Source organism: Dermacentor variabilis, chromosome 3 (genome assembly GCF_050947875.1).
Source record: "Dermacentor variabilis isolate Ectoservices chromosome 3, ASM5094787v1, whole genome shotgun sequence".
Classification (NCBI taxonomy): domain Eukaryota; kingdom Metazoa; phylum Arthropoda; class Arachnida; order Ixodida; family Ixodidae; genus Dermacentor; species Dermacentor variabilis.
Window position 1 is genome coordinate 78,065,885 of NC_134570.1, and position 19,953 is coordinate 78,085,837.

At 49.4% G+C, this 19,953-nt stretch overlaps 1 protein-coding gene and 1 long non-coding RNA gene across 3 annotated transcripts in view; one reads left to right on the forward strand and one right to left on the reverse strand.

Moving 5' to 3' along the window:
- LOC142575918 (uncharacterized) overlaps positions 1–3,586 on the reverse strand; it is a 235,836-nt gene extending 232,250 nt beyond the window's left edge. The window contains exon 1 of one of the 2 annotated variants that reach the window (XM_075685722.1): positions 2,657–3,586. The gene's annotated coding sequence lies outside the window, so the exon portion shown is untranslated. The remainder of the gene's footprint in view (positions 1–2,656) is intronic. The other variant, XM_075685719.1, reaches the window with a different exon arrangement.
- A 51-nt stretch (positions 3,587–3,637) lies between these two features.
- LOC142575920 (uncharacterized) lies at positions 3,638–14,056 on the forward strand. The gene is made up of 2 exons (XR_012826735.1): positions 3,638–4,038; positions 13,934–14,056. It is a non-coding gene; the product is annotated as an uncharacterized LOC142575920 (long non-coding RNA).
- Positions 14,057–19,953: the final 5,897 nt, after the last annotated feature.

Consider the following 19,953-nt stretch of genomic DNA (forward strand, 5'->3'; position numbering starts at 1 on the left):
GCATAAACATTCGCACACTTTCACGCAGCCAACCCTCAGCCGAGTAGTTGCGCTCTAGCGCGACGAACCAAGGGTCGACCGCGAACATGGGGCGGGAACGTTCCATTTGCGACGCGCTGGTCTGGATGCCGCTTGAGTAGGTGGCGACGAATGAGCCGACGAGCGTCATCAAACTTGCACAAAATTTCAGAGTAGACACAATTGTTATGAGCGCAAGTTGAAGCCAGTCATAAGCCTCTTCATTTCCGGCGACTTCTACGTGTGAAGGTATTCCTTGAGCAACGAGAGACACCCCACGTTATGAAATTTTGTTTGTAGAGTCAGTAATGTTGCGCACAACTGGGTAATCAATCTCACCGCGTTGTAGCCTGCTAAGGACAATCAAATCATGCTTTCCAAACACGCCCGAACAACCGCAAAACATGGCTAAAGGAAATATATATTTATCAAAATGCTTCAAAGAGTCAATTTATATTACCACGAACTTCTAAATGAATATAACACTTTGAGCAACTACATGTCCCGTATGCTCATCTGCGAAGCTCACCAATATCAAAGAGAAAAACGTAACGAAAAAAAAAGAAATACAGTCAGAAACTCAGCATAACCATCAACGAGTAAGCCCACCGAGCTAACTAGGCAAGAGCGATTGGTTGATTGACTGATTTTAACGCTCCGAAGCAACGCAAAGGCTATAAAAGGCGTGAAACCGCAGGGCTCTAAATTAATTTCCACCACATAACGCTCTTTGTATGGCAACCATAGAAAGGTGCAAGTATATGTTCGCATACTTTTGTCCATCTAGATGCGACCACTGCAATCGGAAAACGAAAGCGCAGTCTCACATTCAACCGCAATAGAACAGCATAGCAACCATGCGACCGCGGCGGTTATTGAGCTAAGCGGCGATTGTGAAAGCGCATGCGTTACCAGCCGTATTTACGCATCGAAACGAGTATACTACTGGAAGCAATCTACAAACCTGCTTATCTAAAAAAGTCCCAATGAAATTAACACAATGACGCGGGTTACCATTCTCTTCAACGAGAGAGAACCGAAGAACGTGGCAGCAAACAAGTCCAGTAGGATCACAACCACGATGATTACTAAATCTACTCGGCGAGGACAACAGTCCCGAATTGGATTGTAACAGGCCCGTCACACTGGTCGAATATTGGACGCACATGAACTGCAATATCGGCGACGTTGACGATTCTTAAATGGCGAAGGCACCGAAGAACGCCGCAGTTACAACCGCGGGGGCACGCGTGGAAGCGCAGTCACGGCGGCAATCGATGAGCGGCTTATCTGGGCGCAGTGATTGCGAGAGAAAATAACGGGAGCGTCCCAATCGCGGCCACTCGAACGGCGTACTCGGGACGGAAAACAACTGGCGCTGATAGCAGTGTTCCACCGCGTACATAGCGCCCTATCGAGGGGGCCAAACTCGAGAGCTTCTAAGCGACTGCTTAACGCATCGTCGCCTGGGGGAGGGTGAAGCACAAAAAAAAAAAAAAAAAAAGAAGGCGTATACGTAAGTATGAAGGTATGGATGACGCAGTGCTTGCAACAGAAAGCTTCTCTCGAGACAAATAAGAAAGTGGCGATTCGCGCATGGCTTCAACCTCGCGACATTTTCCCTCGCCGCCATCCGAATCAAATGCACGCGCTGCGTACGGTGGCGGGAGTAACCGCACGGGGACCGGAAGTTTCGCAAGTTTCCGCGACTTCCCAGAATGCAATCGCCAGCACTCGGGTAATAGCAATGCCCTTCGATAGCACTTCTTTTTATCAAGTGAGCAGTGGTGCCATTGTTGAGAGCACGGGGAACTACCGCGTCCGCACGCGGACAGAAAGGCGGACCTCAGCGGTGAAAGCAGCTTTCGCAGGGCACCCAGTGGTTGCGGGCAGCGGACTTTCGCTGATTTCGAAACGTGGAACTTCATGCAAAAAAAGAAAGACAGAAAAAGCACAGAAACACAATGTAAATAGAAAGTGATATTGAAACTGGGCCATATCATGGATTAGAAGCCTCGCCTGAGCCATTCACTAACTTATTACCTAGATCATGCGTCCAAGCCCACGCCGAGTTGTTTAGCTGCATCTGTAGATAGCAAACACGAGTCGTTACCGGTTTGTTTCCGCGTCGGAAAAAAAAGAAAAAGCGGCTAGCACGCTCGTCTATGTATCTGTATATCAGCTCGCACTTGAGAGCTCGCAACCGTGAAAAACAGACTGAATAGACGCCTACACGCATAAGCATCGATGGTATCGCCAAGTACGCAGACAACGCGGACCGCCCCGATACTTTTAACCACGACTGGTCGACCCGACGAAATGCCGGTGACACGTCGCGTCGGCGCGTTCCTGGAATCAGACAACGAAAAGAAAACGACGTGTGAGAAAGGAGACGAAAAGAAAGTGCGAGAGAAAAACTAAGAAGACAGATGGAGAAAAGAGACAATGCCGCAACAGCTGGGCTGGCGAAGAAGCAAGCAAGCCGTGCTGCTGCTGCGAGCACGGTAACGCGCGTTGTAATGAAGATGCCGCCGACCTAAGGCGCTGGTCGTCATGTTTGCGCGGCTCGTATGGGATGCGTGTCCTGCAACGGTAAATCGCGCGCGTTTACTGCGCGCGGAAGGGCAAGTGCGCATACCTGAACGTGCTTCCGCTTCTTCTTTTGAGGTTCTTGGCACTGACGTGCTCTCCCTCTTCTTCAGCCGGTCCTCCCACCACAGGGTTACAACAACAGGGAGTCCGCTACGGGCTCCTCCATCATCACGTGTCAAGTCGTCAGCGCGGGGAACAGGCACTACGGCCCGTAACAACAAAGGAAACGAACTCGGCGTAGAAAACACGCTTCAGGCACACAAAAACGCACGCGCCGCACCTGAGTCGCCGTGGGCGCTCAGGATCGTACAGCGCTGTCTTCGAAGACGTCGCAAGACCACAAGCACTGGCTCGGTGCGTCGAAGACGTTTGCGAAGAAATCACGCACCACCCACCACCGTTTCGCAGTATCCTCACGGGCTCACGCAAGTGCCGGAGGTTCGGTCGGAGTCGGCGAAGACTTGGCGTCGACGAGAGGTCGCGGCGTTTCGAATCGACAACGAGGTCGGCGTCGAGTGCGATGCGACGCGACACAAGCACATGGATAGACTGGTTCAGGGAAGCGGATCCGACTTGGCTGTCGAAGCTTGTGCGTCGCCGAAAAAAAAATGGGAAGTACAATCCTCGTCGCCTAGGTTCGTTCGGTGGCAAGCGGAAAGTCGGTCGGGGACGGCTTGGCGGCCCGACTCGTTCGTTCCACGTCGATGCGACGACGGGGATGATGACGCGATGCAGCAGCAACGGCGGCGCACACAAAGGGGGAAGGGGAGGTTTGGGCCCCGCGCGAGTGCGATTCCTCTCGCCTCCTTTCCCCTTTCTTCTCCTCCTTGCAAGATAACGACACGAGAGGTCGGCGGCAAGCGACGAGCGAGGAGAAAAGAAAACGGTACAGCCCCGCGCCAACGGCTATGGCTACGGCATGTATCACACACACGGGGCCGCAGCGGCGTCGCGCGGCGGCTTCGCACGCACGCTCGCGGAACAGCAGACGCGACAGCCAACGCGCTGGCGGCAAGCGATGCAAGCAAGGTGCGTGCGTGTGTGCGTGCTCCGCGCGCCCGGTGCCCGCCGTCTTGTTGACGTCAGCTCTGGCGCCAGCCAATACGGCTCTGCCCCGTGGGTTTAAAAGCCGATCGCCCCTGTCGGCGCTCCGCAGTTCGCTCGGTCGCTTGGGCTCGGTCGCGTGCTTCCCTCGCCGCCTCCCGAGGTTCGGCGCCGCGCGGCTCGCCGCGAAGCCGCGCCGGCGTAGTGGCGCGCAGATAGAAAAGCACGTGGCACTCGGCGACGACGGAGGGAAGGAATAATCGAGCGGTTGGCTGGGGACTTGGCCGGGCCTGCAGCAGGTATGCGAGGAAAAGCCGCCGTTCGGACGCCCATGCACACCGGATCGAGAAATCGTTCTTTGGAGTTCGTCCTTGGGCTGCTTTTGTACGTAAACAAAGAATTACGAGACTACTCCCTTTAATCAAACAGATATGGTATTGGCGCGATACTCGCGATAAACTTTACGCTATAGGCACACGTGAAACGTTGCACTCAGAACTGTGTTTTAAAAGACGCAACGCAACCAAAAACGAGAACAAGTATGAAATGCAGGTAAATAATACATTGTACATTTCATGTTTCTATCGGTGCCGGTATGAGAAGACTGAGATTTGGTGGACGCCGCGAGGTCTCATAACAGTATGCAGCAATGTGATCTCAATTACAAAGCGTTAAGTGCTTTTTAGAAAGACTGAAAAGCAAGCGATAGGCATGAAAACAAAAAGAAAACATTTCCAGAAAATACGAACAATTGCTTCATCCCTGATCCAACATTTACATGGTCCTAACCTCCTCTCCCAGGGCCTGGCAGGTATATAAAAGGCCTCAAGACATCACTCTGTCCATTCTTCTTTTAACCCTCCTTGCTCTGTCCGACTGCTCCTCCAATCAATCTGTCTCGCAAGCAGCCCATGCAAATCGGACAAAGAGATTCTGCAATAGCTAGATGCAAAATACTTCGGCGACCACACAGAGAGAAAAAGAAACCATACCAAACTATAGTGGAAAACCAAATGGTGAACTAGATCGCCCATTCGACAGTGGTTTGCTCTCTCCTAACACGAAACATAGCGCCCGAACAAGACGGGTTCACAGATGAAGTCCCCGAAAACCTGGACGACGAAATGGTAGAAGCCCTAGCGACTTCCTTTAATAACCAATTGGAAGCGGGAATACTACTAAAAGAATGGAAACATGTCCACATATTGCCAATACCGGAAAAAGGAGAGCCTCCAGGCCTCACCAACATACGACCCATATTCCTGACGTCGTGCCTGGGGAATCTTTTAAAAACACGGTGCTGAATCGCGTGAAGCCTCACGTGGATGACACGGGCTTCCTTCCTGACAGAATGTACGGCTTCAGGCCACATTTGTCGCATCAAGAAGGACTATTTCAATTGAAGGAAGTACTGGAGCATGTCACTGCACATGGAAAATGCATACTCGCACTGAACCTTACAGGAGCATTTGGCAACGATCATGATCAGATCATGAGGCCATCCTAAAGAAAAAAAAACTTATCGCAACTGAATTGCGGCCATCTTATGTAAAATTATGTTCGAGCGTTCATAACGGACCTCACGGCAACGGTAGGCGTGGATGCCCCTAGAAGAGAAGCGAAATATGTGCCATGTAGAGACACTCCTGAGGGATCGGTCTTATCACCTTTCCTCTGGAACCACACCATGCAAAGCCTCCCAGAGCATCTAGAGAAGATGCCACGCGTTCGTCACGCCATATATGCGGGTGACGTTACCATTTGGTCGACGCGAGGCTCGGATGGAGAAGAGGACGCCCTACAAGCTGCGGCAGACGTTGTCACCGAACACGCCGAAGAGTGCAGCCTGGAAAGCTCCCCAGACAAATCTGAGCTCCTTGTCCTCAAAAAGAAATCCGGAAGAAAAGGCACAAGTAGAGAGGCTATTGAAATACACCTCAACGAAAAACCTTTTGTCAACTGCAGAATCCGGTACTATTGCTGTCAACACTCTCCAAATAAGAAAGACAGTCATGACGACGGCGGCACTGTCGAGCATCTTATTTAGATCGGTCTCAAAGACTTCAGCGACGACATCGCGGAAATAGTTACATTGTGCGTGCAAAAGCCGGGCCTGCCCCGTGAGCCGAATCAGATTTTTCAAAGACAGCTTTTCACGCGAGTCGGAGTTAAAAAAACGATAAGTGTCTGCGCGTAGAAAACCTCTACGAAACCTGCAAGCACTTGTTCGCGGCGTTGCTCCACTGCTATAGGTACGTACTTGACCATTGTCACAACTTCACATAGGTCTCCAAAATTTAGCGAGGGTTTTCTTTTGACGAAGTCAGTTGTATTAGTGCCAATGTATAAGAAACGAACTGAACCAGTTGTAATGGAATTCAGTTGTGTGTACAGTCTAGGGAAGCAAACTAGCCGCACTGTACGCAGGTCAAACAAGCCTTAACCTCACTAGAGCAGGCAAAACGATTCTACTAGGATTGCAATATCCTGTGACGACAACCAACGGTCAACATGTACTCATGAAGTCCCTCCATAAGCAAATAAACGTGGCCCCTATTGCGCGTAGCATGCACCCGGTATATCACATGGGCAGAGAAAAAAGCACGAACCAAAGCCATAGAAAGAGGATACGGAACTTTCTCCACTGCTAGCTGGACAGATGCAGCAAAGTACCCGAATGGGCAGGGCATGGTAATCAGCGGGGCGGGACACGGACAGGAGGAACTGGCATCCGCCTCCATTCGTACGCACAGCGTCGCAGCAACAGAACAGGCCGCTATTGCCATCGACACCGATACAGCATGAGGAAACATACGTTCTTACAGATTGTCAATCGGCATCTCGAGCATACGCGAATGGCCACTTGAATAAAGTAGCATGCGATATCATCAACAGCCTCGACGAAATGCCATGCACCACCACTATCTGAACACCGGGACACGAAACCGTCAGCAGATACCATCATGTACACACGATAGCCATAGGTCACTGCAACAGGGCGCTGCAAGAGACTGCAGAGGACTCCAGTCTACGAGCGCTACACACTGCAGCGATGCGCAAACGGCTCATACCTTTGTGCGTGCTGCGTCCTCGCTGCACAGTTTGCGCTCAAGTGACAAACAGCACGAAGTTCACTTCGCTCGCTGCTGCTGCCGCGCTTCCTCACAACAGTGATTTGACATCGAGTGTCTGCAGTTATCGATTGTGATGTGTTCATGTATGCCGGTGCGCACTGACACAATGCCTGTTAATTTAGTTTGAAAGCGAATGTTTTCCAATTTATATGCGCCGATAAAACCACTATCATTACTTCGTATAGCCGTCTAGTAATTTGCTATCACAACAGATGCTTCGCCTTTCGGACTAAACAGAGAATATTCATTTTAACAAAACACAGCACTTAGTGCTATACTGAAGTGTCTGGTTGAGAACAGTCTCACTCAGGAAAGAGAAAAGTGCCTTCGTAGCGCGAGATGCACAGGCAGCGCTAGTCCATGAACCAAGAACTTGTCTTTGTTCAAAGGATGACAGTTGACGAACGCATAAGCCAGTTTAATTGCGCCGTGTTTATTCCCGAGTGACAAATGCCTAGCATGAAAACTCCGTGCATTTTTGCTCTTGTGTGACAAAAAACAATCGTAGTCATTGCAGAATAACTACCTGTAAACTAGAAATTGAGAACCAAATGCGCCAATAAAAACGGGATTGTCAGGCATAGGCGACACCTCGGCATTTATTTATTTTTTATGGGAAATCCTCAAATGGCCCATTGAGCGAAAAAGCCGGCGGCGTCTGTAACAGCAGCGAAACGGCATCTAATTTTGCATTGGCTGCGACGCCACGTCATGAGCGCGCCTTGGACGCTCGTGATGCTGGCTCGCGCTTGCTGGTTCACACCTTGACGTAGCAGAGCGAGCGATAGGGCACACGTGAGAGGGAATTGGAGATCTTGGTTCGGAACAGAATGCGTTTGGCAGCTGCAACGTCACAAAGTGGGCGGACCGCAAAACTTGTGAGAACATGAGGGAGAGAGCAGCCAGTCGGCAAGCGGTGAACTGCCCGGAAGTTGGCGTGCCTCATTTGTCATCTGCTTGGGGACAATATACTATAAAACGAAATGCTTCACGCCTTCAAATGTTCAAAAGTATTATATAAAAATTCTATTTTTCTTCTCAAGCTTCAACACGTTCTCAAATGGTGATAGGTATTATTACTTCAATTTATTACTATTAGCTTCTCTGCAGGGTATATCTATACTTGCGAACTTTCTATGGCTACGAAGGGAAAGCTACGGGGGCGTAGCTTCTGCACATGTGTTATCACACCAAGTAGTCCTGCTACGGTTGAAGTTGTGCTGTTATACTTTGAGAAGCCTTCAAACTGGTCGCTGTAGATTACATTGTGTGACTACTTCGTTCGGTGTACGTCGTTTCCACCCATGAATAAAATAGTTTTGGTTAATAATAGCAGCATACCTTACAATGTGAATTACACTTGTTCAGCAAAGCGCCTGTTTACGAACTGCGCGAGCGTCTGAAGCAGTGGTAGATGTTGGATGATAGATATCTTTGCTCTTTATACCGCATGGTCCAAGCTTACGACAATAACATTTACAGATCTATAAACGTTGCACAGCATGACAAGGCGAGGTCCTATTGCGGCGTTAGCCCGTTTTCTCTCTTCATTTTTTTTCTATTTTTCAGAAAGAGGATGATAACCGAATGTTCGGTTTTGTTCGTCGCGTTCTCTACGACGCACTCGCCCATATTACGGAAATTTTGTCCTCGAGAATAGCTGTCGAATTCTTTTTATGCGATCGCTCTCGGATATTACGGCTTTACAGGGGAAAAAAGGCAATTCTGAAGCACATAGCTTATAGATCTACCGTGCTGGTTCACCAACCGCAGTGATCGCTGTGCTGAGCAGCGCCATCGGCCTCATACAGGAGGCTAGCGTAGACATATCATAGTGATTTCAAGTTTACTAGACTTCAAATACGTGAGGACAGTGTATCACAAATATTTGATAGCGCCTGGCGCTTAGATGTTTCGCGGTTGCCATAGGTTGGCCGTACATGAGCATGCGCTCCTATGTTTTAGCTCCTACGACAAGCGATCAGACAGCGAGGATATTTTCAACTTCCTGGCAATACACAGACGCCGGTTCTCTTCGTTGGCTTAAAACCGGTACACTCGAATTAGTTAACACATACACACACCGCGGCTGACGATGCGCATCACATGTTTGCGCCCCCGGAAAGTTCCGCATACTGTAGTTACCTATGCACCGAAAGGCTACACACGGGTTCCCCGACGACCTTGTGTGAGCGGACATTGCGTAAGTTTCACAAAGTACGAGCCAAAACATCTCGAAATCTACAATCCTCATGCATTTATTTATGCACCATAATGGTGTAAACGGGCCCAGTTTATGATCTTGCTTATCGGCATCAAAACTGACGTTCCCCGCGCCCACGAGCTCCACCAGCAATTGCACCACGAGCTCCAAGTTCCTGCACCACCTCTCCGTGACCTAATGGCGCTGAGGTTTGGCGTAAAATGTGAAACGTAGAACAGCCAATCTGTTACCGCGAAATGAATGAAAATAAATCTTTGGAACGATGCATTATCAGTCCAAACTTATAGCGTTGCTCTTCGGTGTCCCTTGAAACGTTAGACCTGAACGCAGAGCTGAAAAATAAACACAGCGCTGTTGATGTGAACGAGAAACAAAAGCGAAAAAATACTGACCCATAATAAATGCGGCCACAATAACAACGCTTTTATGAATAGAGCAGTAGCGCATCGCATTTCGTAGCGCATCACTTATATGCGATGTGTCGCCGTTTACAGGTATAGCTCGTCAACCGTCGTGCGACGGTGTCCTTGACTATATATACAGTTCCGGCCTGTTTTTCACGAGTTTGCCTCGACTGTGAGGGCAGGAGAAAGAAAACGAAACGTGAGACGTCTCGCATTAATACTCTCCCTCTTGGTGCGATGCACCAGCCGTTTACATAAGTTCGCCAAAGCGACTTACCTCACGTACTCGAGCAACCAAAGGGTACCGGCATCGAGACGATACGTCTTCTGTATAGCACATCATACCCGTTGGTGACGTGCTCAAAATATTATGCGATTCGCAACTGTCACGTTGATGCGAACGTGACAAAAGGGCCAACATATTAAAGGTATCTTACAAGCATCTGAGAAGATAATGAGATAACTGATAACACACGACATACTTTGTAGACGTAAGAGTAGGTATGGGCTGTCGTAAATTGGACAGGCAATGGAAGGAGTGTAGCACTTATGTTTTGTGTGCATGTAGCGGTAGAACGGGCCCGGGCTCCCAGAGCCCCCCTGTGAATCTGCCACTGCACCCACAATGCGTGCTCATTTTGTGTAAATTTCATAATTGGCATAAAGAAGGTTAAAGATAATAACATTGTGGCACGAGGACTAAAGAGACAGGAAAATGTCTTTGCAGGTTATGTAGAAAATACAAGCAAAGCAGGCAAGTCCCTAACGTCGTCGTCTTCAGCCCGAAGCTGGTGCTTTTCTTCGACTTTGCTTTCAGCGTTGTAACATGTGTCCATCCGGCGTGGAAGCATCGTCCCGGTGCCTCTTATGTGGACGAAGACTGGTAACGCTTAAGGCGGCCAACATGGACGACGTCACAGGGAGGCTCAGCATAACAAGCGGAAGTCGAGACCAGAGAGACCGTGGTACAACGCTGAAAGCAATGTGGAAGAAGAAGAACGCAAGCTTGGGGCTGAACGCGAGCTTGGGGCTGAACACGACCACGTTAGGGGCTTGCCTGGCCTGCCCGTCTTTTGAACATAACCTTTAAACAGATTTCCTTGTTTATTTAACCCTGTGCCACATTTTGGCGAGTGAGCGAGGTAAATCTAATGCAAGGTGGAGTTCTGAAGCGGACATAGCCTGGCCGCTACGACCACGCCTTCTGACAAAGAGGGTGCACAACAGCGACGATGACGGTGACCACCATGCCAACCGTCACATTGGCTCAGCCCGGCGACCCTGGCACATTTACGGGCACCGACAACCGTGACGTTGACGATTGGCTCCGGATATACGAGCGTATCAGCGAGAATAACAGGTGGGATCAGAGCCTTACGTTAGTCAACGTAGGCTTCTACTTGAAAGACATGGTAAGGGTCTGGTTTCAGACTCGCGAAGAGGGCCTAACAAGTTGGGAGCAATGAAAGAAAGGCGCAAGGCGGACGTGCAAATGTCGGAAGAAAAGGTAAACCATGTGCTCCAGGGCAGAGAAGACGACGCCTTTAACCTTCTCGTATACACGAACTTCACCAGCATCGGTGACATAAGTGAATGCCGGCGTTTCGAAGAAGCTAAAGGCTGTCGCATTGTGCGTCATTATACCCGCCTTTCAAATAGAGCCGCTACATCGTCGTGTGAAGAACCTTCCGCGCCTCAGCCGACGGCCTCAAAGGTCATTGTGGACATCGTTCGCCAAGAGTAATGAGGCCGCATTAGTTTAGCTCCCAGACGTATGTTCCTAACGATTTTCGACTGACGGCTCCCTTATGCAGTTCGTCATTTGCGCAGAGATGACGAACCTTGGTGTTCCCTCCGTTTCGTCCGTCAACCGATCCGACGCCTCTACTACTGTCCCGGCTCCACGGAACCAGTACTCCTCACGGCCCTTTCGTAACCTAATGAAATGCCGAACACCAGATGAGAGACCTATTTGTTTCAACTGCAGGCGTCTTGGCCATATCCCTCGTCCCTGCCGCAACACCTGGACGCCCTCATTTCGGTCTGCGTTCTAACCTGACTGTCGCTCACCAGGTAGCCGCCCACCACCGGAGCGCACAGCGCCATACCACCATACTGAGGCCTCGCCACCTACATGGCAGAGTCGTTCGCCTTCACCACGAAGCCCCCTCCCTTTCCTAGCGTCTCACCGCCGTTATCCTTGGCCTATGTACTGGTTCTCATCGGAAAACTGACGGTTGCAGCTTTTAGGCTGGACACTGCTACATCGACTCCGACTGAAGTTCCTCTGCTGGCCCTGCCGACGGATAGAAATATACATGAGGTGTACATAAATGGTGTCCCTGTAACGTCTTTGACTGGTACTGGTGCGCACATCTCTGTCATGAGTGACCATCTCCGTAGACGCCTTACCAGAGTCCTCACACTTGCCACGTTCTGTGTTGTGCGGGTCGCTGACAGAAGAAAACCAGCCGTTACAGGTATGTGCGCAGCTCGTGTCAATGTCGCCGGCTGTCAGACCTCCGTTTTTTTTTTTTTTACTATTCTTGAAGAATGTTCCCACAACGCCATTTATGGTCTCGATTTTCTATCAGCGCGTTCAGCATTGATTGATTGCTCCGCGTTACATGTTCAGCTCGATTTACGCTGCACTTCTGACCCTCCTGTGGAAGTTCCCAGCAGATTGTGCTCTACCTAGCACATTCCTCTTCAGCCTCAAGCTTGTGCTCTTCTTTTTCCACCTTGCTTTCAGCGCTGTAACGGTATAAAAATTCGAAAGCCTGTTCCACGCCACAAGGACAACGCTTTCGCGAATCCGTGTACTTCATTAGATTTGTTTTTGCACAAAGGGCCCTGACTTGGCTGGGCACGCGGAGGGGAATGAAGGGGGGATCGAGGGAGGCTGGGAAGGCCGCACACAAACAGAAATGAGGGGGGAGGGGTAGAGGATCACGATCCCAATGTGCCACCCCCTGGCAAGCCTACTGCTTAATTCCCATCGTGGCAAGCACTAGTTCCACATTTTACTCTTGGGTATTGGAAAATCTTTCCGCGGCGGCAGACAACATATACTATAGAGGAATGACGCCTGACAGGGCCTCTGTGATGGTGCGTACGTTTCTCATCTGTGAGGCCTATATGCGAACGCGTCCACTTTTTGCTGTTTGACGTTGAACGGTACGCGAGAGAGAATACACTCGGTGGGCGTAGCAGGCAACGCAAAGAAGCCATGCCTCCCAGGGACTCCAAGACATTTTGAAAGCTCGGCCAAGTAATCTAGTAACGTTGCGCACTGACGTGATCAAAAGCCAGTGCTCCCAATTTCTAAACTGCGCCTTCTACTCTGATTAGATACGAAATAACTGTTGTTGCTCTTGTCGTTGTTGTTGCCTACCAACTGGATTGGATAATGGCCCGTCAATCGCCAATGTAAACTGTACTTTCTTGGACACTGCAGCCTATGGGCAAAATAAACCTTCCTTCGCTGTTCTTGCTGTAGGCACGCAGGAAATGAGTTTATAATTGCTTGCTCCCGCACAGCAATCTGTTGTTCCCGGCGATGACAAAATGAAGGCGACAATGGCGAGCAGCTATAAAAAAAAGGGAAACAACAATAAGTGTTCACAGCTAACGTTCCCGTTTTCTACGAGTCCCTGGCGGGACTAGGGGGAGAAAGCTCTCGCCATTTATGCCCAGTTTTTCTATTTGTACTGTACCATCGTTTTCTGCCGTGCGCGCACTTCCAAATTACGGGCGAACTTGAACAAGAGTGTTCGTACAAGCTTTATATTCTGGCAACATGTGTTCTCGGAGCGACGTTAAAAATGGGGCCATGAGTTTCAAAGGGCGCCAGAAATTACACCAAGGCACCGCAGCCGGGAAACCATGTTATAACGCCTGAAGAAACATTGACACCTGTTTTACCGCGCCACCATTGCAAATTGGAAATGGTGCGTGTTCCGCACCACGGTGTCCACCTCGCCCACACTTCACATTAAGTCATTTGTTGAAATTGTTTGATGGTACCTAAAATTTCGATGTTGGATAGTGAATGCCTAAGCATTCATCCTGATTTTAGCGATTCTCTTTTTGAGTCTTCTCTCGCCGCTAGTCGTTCACAGGGAAGTAGTGGTCTTGTGCCAGTTCGGGCATTGTGAAACAGTTTGTAGTCGGTGTTTACTGTGGGTTTATCTCGCTAGTATGTGTTTTTCTTTTAGTTAGGGCAAAGTATTTCCTGATGCATGGTAGCTATCTTATTTTCACTACAGCTGTTCATACAAAACAAAACGGGACATATTGGCAGTGCGAACGTGCAAGCTGCTAAGCGGAGGGCATGTCGCGGGTGTCTCCACTGTCGAGACCCCAGAAAATGAGTAGTACTTGCATCATCGGTACATTCGTGGTCAGACTAAACTTAATTTGTTCTGCTTGCTTCCGTATTTTTTATTTTATTTTTGTGTCTTCTCTATGATTTGTTCTGACCGAGCCCTCTGCCCTTTCCATCTTTCTCGCTCCAGTTTTCTGCGAAGGGAGTGTCTTCCTACACCGAAGCATCCTCAGCCCCCTGGTGACTCCGGGATACTTATGTACTTTTTTGCCACTGACTTCATTAAACTGTTTATGCTCGGTGCTATTTTATATATCAGCTGTTAAGCGTCAGTGAATCAATGCGTCAACCAATTGTAGTTTTGATACGCGTGCTCTTTCTGGTGTAGCATCGGCATATAGCATCGGCAGTGATGTAGTGGGAAGCATGGCTTACGGACCAAGTCGAGCGAACCGTTCAAGCGAGTGGGGCCCTGGAATAGAGGCCCACCCACATTCTTTTGCGCCTTCTCAATAAACCTTTAGTCTTTCTCTCTCTCTCTCTCATAGGCGCCCGCGCAATACTATGCGCCGTAAGTATTGCGCTCTTTCACCCTGCATTAGTTGAAATAAACATTCGCAGGTCCATGCACAGAAATCTACTACCGATAGAAACACAACCCTTACTTCCGCGGAGGTGGTGCACCCCGGCCGTAAAGTGGAAAGAGAAAAAGTCGTAGTTTCGCCCGAAAGGCGAAGCATCGATTGCGATAGCAAATTGGTAGACAGCTATGCGAAGTAAGGACAGTAGTTTTATGGGCCATATAAAGTAGTAAGCATTGGCTTGATAACCAAATTAACAAGCATGGCGTCACGCGCGCACAAGGAAACATCAACACATCTCAATCGATGACCGTGCGCAACCGCTGTCAAAACGTCGGAGCGACAAAGCGTGGCAGCAAGGGCGAGCGAATTGACCTTCGTGCTGCCTCTCTCTTGAACCCGAAGCGGCAAGAACAGAGCGCACACGAAGCTTTTAGCCATCGGTGCACCTAGACTCTGTACGGATCGCGGATAGCTTTCAAGATAGGACCCGGTAGACCGCGCGTGGCCGCGCCCTACACAGCCGCCGGAGTAGAACGGTACCCTTCCTGTGCCTTGCGCGCGATAGAATAGGTCGCTCTTCCTCCCGGCTTTCCTCCCTCACGCGGGCGGGATTGAGCGGCCATCATCGGCTCACCCGCGCGCGCTTTCACTCGCATATAGAGCATCCGGCGCGCGGCGACGATCTTATCGCCTTGGGACTTTATAAGGAACATAGTGGCAGCGCCGACGACGATCAGAAATGAACATGAGGTATCCATAATTTTGCTATCGCAACAAAACTTATTTGTTCTCCTTCCCCACCGTTCACAATTGGCTGCTACCTTCGCTTAAACAGTCTAATTTTGGTGCGGATGTACAGATAAGCTGAAGCACTTAAAAGCATGGCGTCAGTCTATTAGAGCAGCTAGAGGTGCTACACTAGTGTAAAAGAGCCGGATTATTCCCTGTTTTTTGAGTCCGCGGAGTAGTCTTAAGGTAACGCTTGCCTTGACAAAATGTAACTCCACAGTTCAAAACCAGGCTAAGCTGTTCTTGTTTTCTTCGCTTTATTTTTGTTATGGCCGTCTAAGAAAACATATCGGCATTACTTCAGAAGACATACGAAAGAGTACGGTATTGATACAATAAAATATATAGCTGTACAAATAAAACCTACAAACGCAAAAGGTGCATTGTGAGAAATTGTGCTATTTCCAAAAGCACCTTCTCAAATGTTTGTATTAGTTAATTCAAATTCCCTTTTTATATGTGTATGGGGATGGGTTATAGACGCCAAGAAACTCCCTTTAGAGGTGTAATTTTCCTTAGTGTGTACTACACTTGAGCTGAACCTAACGTTGAACGCTAACGGTCTAATGTTCTTCATTACTAGCTGGTGAAGCAGCCCACTGACATGGACACGCTGAAGACACACAAGACGACACTCGCTGCACTCGCAACTATTTTATTTCAGAACACATACTTCATATTTATATACCTGCGCACCCTCAGGCGTCCAACAATATCAAGGCAAGATTAAAGGCATTTTTTAAAAATAATTTGCCCGCGCATACTCGGGCGTGAAAGATATGGCACCTATCTATCATGGTGTGCAATCCTATCGTATTTGTTGCACCCCTAACAAACATTTTTATTACACATTTTTTTTCCTTCTAGTGTACTTCCAAGAAGGCAACCTCACCATGGCTAAGATGTACAGATGGCTGACTGATACATCCCTCTCCCCTCTTGTGAATGTGAAAGGCTTCGATTATTTCCCTGGTTAGCTGATCCTTATGGTGCGATAAAACTTTAGTGTCATTGTAAAGCGGCCAGCACCCATGTTGTGGGCAGTGCCGCTTAATGTGGGAATGAATGTTTCCCCCCAGTGACCTTTCGTGCTCCGAAAGTCTTGTGTTTACACAACGACCCGTTTGGCCGATGCATACTTTTCCTCACGATATGGGCAAACAGTAGACAACGGATGACCTGCACTCGACAACCTTTACCTTGGGCCTCTGCCTCAGGGCTTTCTGCGTCACAACTTGCAAAGCAATCATCCCAGCCCATTTAGGTTTAGGTATTAGCAACAAGCAGCTAAAGCATAACGTTGATTTCTGTGGTATGTAGCCATCACGTGCTTCTTTTGTGGCTCAAGGCGCAGTGAGCGACCATGTTCTTTGTGAAGCTACAAACACCCGCTGCCAACATCGATAAAAACTTTAAATCTTCACAGCGGTAGTTATGCATACAGTGATTGACTCGTGTCTAGTTGTATTCATTCAATAGACATTTTGAAGAAAAAGTGAGCGCCCACTGCAGTAGGCCTGCGGAAGCGTTCGGGGTGCTGGGCCCGAGGCTATTTGTGTGGAAAACATTTCACGTAGACTCCTTGTTGGAACGACAGAAAGCTGAGCTAGTCGTTAAGGATTCATTACTCCTTGTTACTACCTGTCTGCCATCGAGTTTGATCCCGTGACATTCAACTTACGTTGTTAGTTTAGTCGTCTTACGTCATGTCAAAGTGATGGAGGCAGACTGTATTATGTTTTATTTTTTGGACAGGGCATGGACCAGTAGCTTCTCGCGATGCTCGGTCGCCAGCGACAAGGTGTGGAGCTATGTGTCCTCAACAACCGCGACAGTGAGTCACGCTCATCGTGGTTAGGCATTTAAAGAAGAAGGATATGGGAAGAAAGTCATGTATAATCTGAGCCTCACTGACCCACAAGTGGACCTTGCTCAGGCAGCGTGCAGCACCCCCTTAGATTTCCCGTTTGTGGATTCACTCTTGCCCTTGCAGTGTCAAAGAAGCTGAAATATGTGCAATACAGTGCACATTTAGTGCTGTGCAATCTGTTACATGTTTCAATTGAAACAAAGCTAAAATGAAGCCCAGCGAAAGACTGGAGTGGCTTAGGTACGCGCTAAAGCCAGCGACCTGTTGCATCAACAGTTGTCAGAACAGGCTGCATTCCGTCTGCTAGCCTTTGCTTCGTATCGCTCACTTATCTCGCAGTTCTAGTGGCAGCATCGAGCGATCGCGGACATTACGCCATATTTTCGAACAGATTGCATTTATGTGATATAACTCGTCGCATCAAGTAGCCAGTCTATGTGCTATGGAATGTAGAGTGACATGCGGGACGGTAGGACATAATTTCGAAAAATAATCGTGAGCAACTATAGCATTTGATTTTCATTTGCTCTCGCAATAAAAACGCGTATTAGCTGGCCGGTGAGACTCGGGCGGAGCCAGCCCACTTCCAGATTGCTATGAACGTACAACTACGCGTAGCACGAGAGTGCGCTCTGAAACCACTAGCCGACAACAACCCGAGCACGGTTTAAGCCGGCGCGACGCAGGCACCGCGAGCCTGCGTTCAGATCTCGAGAGTTATGAGCGGAAACACTGAGCCACTGAAGCCACTAGCCGATGCCGTCTCGGGCATGCCACACCGAAATCCTGCTTCGCTGTCCTTTACGTGCTGCTACGTGCCTCTTTATCCAACAACCGTGGCACTGCACTGCAGTGTGTCCGGAAGTTCGGGTGTGTGTGAAAACAGTTGGCACGTAGTCACGGGTGGCTAGAAAAGTTTGTGTGTCAGAGAGAGAGAGAGAGAGAGAGAGAGAGAGAGAAAACATTTATTTGTCATAAGATTGGGCGACTTCCTCGCAGGGCGGAGCCCTTAGTTCAGGGCCCCATTGGCTCGCGCCACTCCGCGTGCCCGCCGGATCAGCCGTCGCCTGCTCTAAAATTGAAGGGCAAATATTAATACAAAGCACCCACTATAGGCCCAAATTCATGACGTGTGCCTGTTATAAAGTGCTTGCTGCAAATCCTTGAGTGCACGTATGGCTGCCATACTGAGATGTCCGGATTCAACCGCCTTATGGCGTTCACCCATGACGCTATTTTTAGTGGGTACCGCTACTCGGACGGAAATAGCGAAAAAACGTAAAATTAAAGTAAACTAGCACGTGCGTGCCGGAATGCCTTGCCAGGCAGGGAGCCGTCTGCTAGCTTTCCAATCGCATAGGGAGCGCTCGCAAGCGGCGCGGTTGCGCATGCACAGCAGCTTTTTTGCAGTGTCCATTTCCTTGTGCTTTTTACCTACCATGGGTACCGTTACGTCTTCCCTCATGACTTCTCTCTCTCTTTCTGTTGGCGTATTCGCCGAAGAGCGGAGACCGGGGTCATTATGGTACCGACGTCAAACAACGTTCCACGGAGTCAACGTGGACTCTGAGATGCTGGCTGATGTGGCATTCCTACCTAAAGGTGCATCGTTCAGTGACGGCAAATTTGTATACTTCGGCGTGGGAACGAGACGGCGGAGGGTTTGCCACAACTCCAGCGAAAGACGCCAGGCCCTGGAGAAGCTTTACCTCCTGGCGATCCTGGGCCATTGACCTCTCCCCCGTTGTCAATGAAACACTAGGTTGGGTATGCTGGCTTCTCCATTTCCAGGTTCAACTTGGGGGCCGCGCGTGTGCTTTGTGTCAACCTTCTCTTCTTTGGAGGCATATGTACGCTGGTTCGATACGAACCACCGTACTGGTTGGTTGGAACATTACCCGCTTCCATAGCGAGTGATCTAGGGACGACTGAAGGTTTTTAAGAGACATCCTCACTTTGTGGTGTGCTCTCGCCGAAAGATGTAGTCTGTCTTGACATGTAGCCCATGCTAGGAGAATGATGTACTGCGCTTCATGTGACGGCCAGTACTAGTATGAATTACCCTGAAAATAAGTTTGACTTTTTCCGCCCATGTGAATAAACCCATGTTCTAAGCCTCCAACGTTCCGACCTGGTACTCATCACCAAGTTGGCAACTCTCGTCGTCAAAGTTCTGACGATGGCGTGGGCCCTCATAATAGGATCCGTGTCACACCCCGGTAACGTAGGTCCGCTACTCGCTTCGAAACCCATCGGTGGCGTAGGCTAGGCAGCGACCCTCAATCCCCCGAATCCAACAGCACTCACGCGCTCGTGTAGTTCTCAGAAGAGGATGTATCGCTGCACGTTACATGTAAGAAACAAACAGACCACGGAAGCCAAAAAAAGGTAATGACAAAATTTGTCAAACTTTCAGCTTTGGCAACGTGTTTGTTGAGGACGAGCATCAGTCGTCATCCTCATGATGATAATGCTGTAAGCGAGGAAACAGCAGCTTGGGCCCCATGTTGATCCGCTGGCTGTTCATCACGCAGTTCGCCGGCTACCTTGCTGTGTCCTTGTTTGAAAATGCTGCTGCGCTTGTCCCTGACGTCGCGATGCACTTGGCGTCATCATGGTTCCCTCGCCGTGTCATGGATGGGCCGGGCGGTCAACGCGTGGTCGACCCTATCTTCCTTGCGGATAATTGTGACCGCTTGCTCCTCGTTTCATCGGCCCGCATCCTACATTTTCCGCTGGAGAATATTAACGTCACAATCCACCGCCCAATCGTCGACAGACCATGTTCCACGACGACATGGTTTACGGCTATAAAAGGTGTCCTCGGTAGTTCCATCTTCAGTGGGCGAGGCAACAGCGGCATGGGCACCATACTGACCCGCAGTCTGTTTATCCCGTAGGTATGTTATCTTGCCAATTCTCGGTGCATCCGTTCTGATGACCGATGTATGCTGCTGTTCCTTCACC